A 6,000-nucleotide genomic window follows, 5' to 3' on the forward strand; every position below is an offset into this window, starting at 1 on the left:
CACTTCGAATAAAATAACTTGAAAGAAATCCCTCAATGCTATTCATTCCGAGCAAGCAGCGACAATCAACAGGTCATTGGTTTAATGAATTTGAATTCTTTAAATAAGATTTTGAGTTTTAATTTTGTAAGTGAAAAAAAATTGCTTAAAGAAAAAATCATACTAAAATAGTTAGTTAAATTAGTCAAATTTCTGTAATTAGAAGGTTTAAATTTTTTTTTATGTGATTTAGTATTTTTTTTTTGTTCTTGAAAAAAACTTTTAGTTATTTCAAATATATTTGTTTGTTTTTTATTTTTAAATAAAACATTGAAAAAAAATCATCTTAAATACTCTAAAAAAACAAAAAAACACATTTTACAAATACTAAAACATTTTTTTTAGAAAAATAAAAAAAAAAAACTTTAAACTAGTAAAAAAAAGATAGCAAGCAGCACAGCGGTAACGACTTAGGGCCTGTTTGGGTGCAAGTTTCTCTAGAAGTACTTCTAGAAGAAGAAAATAAGAAGAAAAAAATGAAATGAGATTCTCCATTAGCTAAAATGAGTTTTCCATTAGCTAATTTGTAGAGGTCATCTCATCTTTTAGATAAGCTATATTGGTGAGCTTCTAAAAATTAACTCATGGAGAATTTATTTTTGCTTATGAAAAAGCTCATCTCATCTTTTTTCTTCTTATTTTCTTCTTTTAGAAGTGCTTCTAAAGAAGCTTACCCAAACAGACCCTTAGTCTACCCCTCTCCGACGTCGTTACGTCAAAATATATGAAGTTGTGTTATACTATTATCAATCCCCTACTCTTCCGTATTCAGTTTCGTCTTAAACATTTTTGGGGTTGGAATGGATCTCTAAACAACAACAAACAGAAATATACTTCATAAATAATTCATGGATAAATTTTTTTATAAATTTATTAATTTAATCGTAAAAAAATAATACACGAAAACTTTTATATATTAAAAAGTTGATGAAAATAAAAATAATTTTTTTTAGATTTTTAAAAAGTTATAAAAACCCTCAAAATAGAAGTCATTAGCCTTCTTCGATCAGCTTGCATGTGTCCATGTTACCTGCAAACAATTTGTAGGAATCTCTCTCCTGTTTACAATTAAATCGACTAACATTTAAATATTAAGTATTGTTCAATAATAAATGCTTAGGAAAAATATAATATTGTAATGGATTATATTTATTTGAAAATATCATCATATTTATAATCTATCTATAATTATATATAAAAGGAATATTGAGTTTTAATATAAATATTTGGCATTTTTAATTACCTTTATAATTGTTTTCATAAATCTTTTTTTTATCATTGAAACTATACTCTTGAAACAACTCATTCTAAAAGTTACATCCTACAAACCTCCCAGGCTCCGATCCCAGTCACAGTGCTCCCACTATTATTTAACATTTTAACTTTTGTTATCTTTTTCATTTTTTATGTTAACAAAAATAAACAGAGGCACGAAGGGCCTCTTCTCTACTAGTTGTGCATAAAGTAATTATTTAAGTTTAAAAATCTATAATTTTCCATAAAATTGAATCCAAGTTTAATTTACTTATTTGTGTGTATACATTAGGATTAAGATATTTATTTTTCAAAAAACAAAAATGTATACACCATATCGATTCCATGCTACAGGTTCACACAGGAATATTACGTAGGTGGGTGTATGTGGACGTGTTGTTTTCTTTTTCCGTTTCAGGTTGAGACATTTGTCAAGGCGTTAATCAATGAAGAATTCACACGTGTGTGTGCGCGCTGTACCAGCCACAACTTCTAGAACGAACCACCATGCTTCTCTTCTTCCAATTTTAATTCCGTGGGCGACTTCCACATTTTCTTTTCTTTCATATCTAGTGTAACAATGTTTTAGGTATTAGATCTATTTTATTTATTTATTAATTAAGTTAAATTGGATTGAATTTAATTTTTTTAACTCAATCCTAAATTGGATTGGTTATCAGATTGAACTGTAGAAAAATTGTCACCTTAGTTCTTGAAGAAAAAAACCATAAAAATAGCAAAATATTTTATTTGATAGAAAATGAAAAAAATACTATTCATAATATTATAATATATTAGATTGGGTTGAATTTAATTGAATCGAAAATTCTAAACTGTTCACATAATTCAATTATAATCAATTTCATTAAATTAAAATCAATTTAATCTCACTCACAAATATTTGAATGGATCGGATTTACTCCACTTATATCTCTAATTTACAATTGTACCTTGGTGACTTGTTGGTCATGAGTTCGAATCCGGAAGCAGTCTCTTTACATATGCAAGGTAAGGTTGTACGAAGTTTTATATCCCTAATTTACAATGCAAATAGATCTTGTACAATTTCTATGACTTGAAGATGATGATGAGTTTATTAGAAAAAATTATTCATAGACATTTAATATGTCAACAAATATAGAAAGATAAAAATGAGAAAAATATAAATTTTATAAGTAATATATGATTTGATATTGAGAGAAATACGGAGGAATGATAAGCATTTATCACGTGTTTAAGGAACATGATGTTCATATATCATTATTATTTGATAAGTCTTAGCTGGTTTTAAAATTATAAAACCAATTCTAATATTCTTCAATAACAAACTTACCTTTTAATACAAAATGTGTAATTTACATACACGTCTAACTATACAGTACTCAGTACATTCAATAGTTCAATAATCCATTTCTACCAATTAATTAAACGAGCAGTATAACAACTTGGTCACCATAAAAACTCATTCAAATACACTGTTTTTATGATAGAGAGTACATTCCTACAGTTACAACTTTGGCTTTTATTCATAGGCTACAATATTGAGGAGAAAAAAAACTGATAATTCATAAGCTATGTATAGAAGAATGTTAGGGATTTTAACAGAGTTATACATATTTCAAACGAATAGTATCAGAAATTGACTAAAAACAAACTATATAACTTTACGTACTAAAATTGCTGAATGTGAAACTAAATTCAATTGATTTGTACAATTATCAAACGTGTGAACATTTGTGTAAAATAATTAAGTAAAACTACTTTAAAAAAAATAATGAAAGGAAGCTATAGCAGTATTCAAAATATTTATCCGATTTTATTGGTAAGTGTGCGAATTATATTTTAAAATTAATATCCGTTAATAAAATAATGCCTACATTTTTTAGATTTTGCTACTCAGTTTGCTTATAGTTGTAGCAATAAATAAAATTTCAATCGATAGGAAAGAATGAATAACATTTAACTGGTACAGTATGATTTTTTTTTCACTACTACAAATATTTTTTATTAGAGATAATTTTATTCAAATTGGATAGAGTCATTATAAATAATAAAAATTTATTTCTAAGTATTTATTGCAATTACGTATTAGAATTTAAATAAAAAATTATTCATTAAATTAAAATAATTTTACATCCACATGTCTCTTACTCTCTTGGTTTTACATTAATTGATCCACATGTTTCTTACTCTCTTGGTATATAACCTTAATTCACCGTTACAAGTTAGAAAGGGGAGAAAGTGTGTGTGTGCGTGTGATATATACAATTGTCGTCTTTTTCTCCCCTTCTCCCCAAGTGAGAAAATTTAGAATTATCCCGTTTCATTTTTTTCCATTTTGAACTTAATATACGTGACAATATTTTCACCAACTATTTTCAGATAATACAAAGTTTCTTTAGTACAAATGAATATCACAAGAGAATATTAAACAATAATTTAAGTTACGTTTGATAAGGAAGTTGTGCCTCCTCAATTATTTGGCTTGTTTGTACGTTAATTGGGTGGATGTATAATAGGCTTAATAGCCACCGCGCGTTGAAGTTAAAATACCCTATCTTGAGCCAATTCTGTATTATTTAATTGCATGTGTAAAATTATGATTAGATCATCTTTAGAATTGATAAGATTTTTGGTTAAAAAAATGATAAGATTTTGTTCAAGAAAAATATTACTATCTCTTCCTAAATATAAATTTCGTTTAATTATTTCACATATTTTACAAAAGTTGGATAATTTAGTTAATGATATTAATTTTTGTATTAATTTATATCATTTTTAAAATTATCATCTAGATTATTATGACTCATCATCTTACTCATTTATTTTCTATGTAATTAATTATTTAATGCGTATTAGTCTCACTTTTCAATCTTTACAAGAGTGAATAAAATTGTCATATTAATTTATAATATTTATTGAGTATTTTGGTAAAAAAAAATAATATGCAAAAGAAAAGTTAAAAATAGTCTTATAAAAAATAATAAACAAATTTTAAAAACAAAATTTTATATTTAAGGATGAAAGTAATAACATTTTTTTATGCAAATTTGTTATTATTTGATATGACTTAAATATATTTTTAATCTTTAATAAGATTTGTTTTTTTAGTTTCTTAAATAAAAATTTAAAGCCTTTAATAAATAATATGATACTAGGTGTATATAAAATAAAATTAAAACTTATTATAATGTCAACTATTAATTTTGAATTATACTTTTCATAATTTAAATGAATATAATTATTTAATAAAAGAATTTGTGTTTAAAGAAAAAATAAGTGAACAACAGTCATCTATTTCAAACAGAACTAATCTATCATTCAATACTCAATAGAAAGAAAAACAGTCACGAGTCAATAAAAAAAAAAAAAACGAGTGTGACACTATGACTCGTTTTTTGAGTTTCTGCTGCGGTCAGGTACGGTTGGTTGGTCACTAGGAAACGCATCATAATTGTTACTGCTTTGCTCCCCGTCTCTCTGCTGTGGCAATACACGGTTAATATAGGATCTATCATTGCTATTTTTAACATAAAATTACTTTAAATTTAATTTTAAAAATAAAACATCATTTGCAATCCTTTATGTGTGTCAGCACGTTCGAACATTTATTATCTTTGTTTCACAAAGTAAATTAAATTTACGCTAAATTATTAAGTTACTTTCTTTCTTTATTTAATTAGTTTAATATGATATCTTTATCATTAAATTGCAGTAAAAATAATAATTTAGTCTTTTAATTTTTAAATTTGATTAATTAATATAATGTTATTTTTGTCAAATTGCGAGAAAATAAAGTTAACTTCTTGTACACATGACACAATAAAAATATTGACATATAATCACCACTTAGAGACATCTCCATAAAAATATATATATAATAATGAGTTAACTTACATTAGTGTAATATCAATATAATAAATTATATTGATATGTATAGGATACCCAAACTTATTTATAAGAAATATTTAAAACATCCTAGAATATCCTTTCTAAACCAAGGTTACATAATATTTATATGATCACATAAATATTTAATAATCCAGGCTGGACAAAAAATCAAGCACGTTTGGTATACATAAAAGAAAGATTAAACTTTTTAAATTATGTATGGGCCCGCTGAAAAGGCTTTCACTACAAATAAGATAAAAGAAAAATTGAAAAGCACAATAAACATAGTGTAATTTTTTTTCTTTTCCAAACAACCCCGGTTGTTTGCCTCGTGCAAAAATACGGGCAAAAATCACTCTCAGGTTGGGCATATATACAATATATAGTGCATGATGTTAAGAATATAATTTTTGTGAAACAATTGTCATGAACGCAAGCACTCTCGTATTCCTCATACACACCCAAAAATTTGAATATATGGACACTATAAAAGAAAATTGGTTTGCAAGTGGCACATAATTGATTATGCGCTAAGACATAATCGATTAAGTGGCACCAAATTATACATGATCAATTATACATTATCTTACAAAAAAAATAAAAAGTAAAGTAAAAACATAGACCACATGATCAAATGACATAATCCCTGGAAGCAGTATTTGGATGGTGATGGGGATGAACACATGTCCAATCAAAGTCGTACTGGTAATGATGGTGTTGCTGTGTCCGTTTGATGAGAGAGAATTAATTGGGAGTCAGTAGATGCCAGTCTTATCATGCGACTCAGTCTGATGCCATTACTTGAGCCGTCTGATC

This window comes from Glycine soja, chromosome 11, assembly GCF_004193775.1.
Source record: "Glycine soja cultivar W05 chromosome 11, ASM419377v2, whole genome shotgun sequence".
NCBI lineage: Eukaryota > Viridiplantae > Streptophyta > Magnoliopsida > Fabales > Fabaceae > Glycine > Glycine soja.